Raw genomic sequence first — 1,032 nt, 5'->3', positions numbered from 1 at the left:
TCTCTCTCTCTCTCTCTCTCTCTCTCTCTCTCTCTCTCTCTCTCTCACACACACACACACACACACCTCTTCTCTTCTCCTTCACATTCTCTCTGGTTCACCTAAATCTGTCATATATTGATTGCATTTAATCTAACCCTTTGTTGAACTTATATAAAAGGATTTCAAAACTTGTTTCTATGTTATGTATTTACCTTGCCTAAGTTTATTAACTTATGCCATAATATACATTGCAAGATATTGCATTATGTAAACTATCATTAAAGAAGCTGTTCTTACTCTATGCTCTAAAGTATCTACTACAAAATTAATAATTTGATGGATTTGATGTTAAAGCATTTATATCAAGAATTTAAGAATAAATACAACGAAGGGTGGATCTGTTTGGTGTTTCTTGTTTTTAGCTTTTGTATTTAATTTTAGTTACAAAAGTGCCGCCTTGTTTTTACTCTACATTCTACTAATAGAATTTTGCCATCAATGTTCACTTTTCAAGAAACCAACCAAACTAAGGTGATAGTTTTGTATTAATAGTAGTACACAAAAAGAGAATGTTTTCCAGTCAACAACCTGTAAAGTTTGAACTAAAGGTCATCAGTTACACCACTCCTTGATATTCCAATAATCCTAATGAAGTAGAAAGTCATTCAGAGCATTAGTCTATAACTTTGTAAATAGATACCTCTAAACTTCTCAACATGACAGGTGTATAAGGTTCATGCTGAAATCCCCTTCTATAGGATTCACCAATACATGTGTAGTTGGGCACCTAAGAAGTTTTCCTTTTACCCTGTGGTTGTAACATGGTTTTTCTGCTTTTGATTCCAAAAGGAGAATGTCTCTGTAAAGTTCTGGAGCTGGTCCACTAATTGAATTAGTAAAGTAAGCAAAGAAAGAAAAATAAAATTGTCTTCATTTCATATGTATCAGCTTTGTTTTCTGCTTGAAGAATAGGCAATATAAACCCGTGTTATGCAAGAAAAAGTATGCTTTCCTGTCTTGTGTGGTGCTTTTTGCAATGGAATTCACTCT

At 33.2% G+C, this 1,032-nt stretch overlaps 1 protein-coding gene across 3 annotated transcripts in view; it reads left to right on the top strand.

Annotated features, from left to right (window-relative positions):
- The window catches only part of LOC107609374 (transcriptional corepressor LEUNIG_HOMOLOG), a gene marked incomplete in the record, with an annotated part of 9,806 nt that overhangs the window by 4,148 nt on the left and 4,626 nt on the right, over window positions 1-1,032 (top strand).

This window comes from Arachis ipaensis, chromosome B07 (assembly GCF_000816755.2).
Source record: "Arachis ipaensis cultivar K30076 chromosome B07, Araip1.1, whole genome shotgun sequence".
In the NCBI taxonomy this organism is placed as follows: Eukaryota; Viridiplantae; Streptophyta; class Magnoliopsida; order Fabales; family Fabaceae; genus Arachis; species Arachis ipaensis.
The sequence above is the reverse complement of the archived record's forward strand: the minus strand, read 5'-3'. Positions and strand labels throughout refer to the sequence as shown.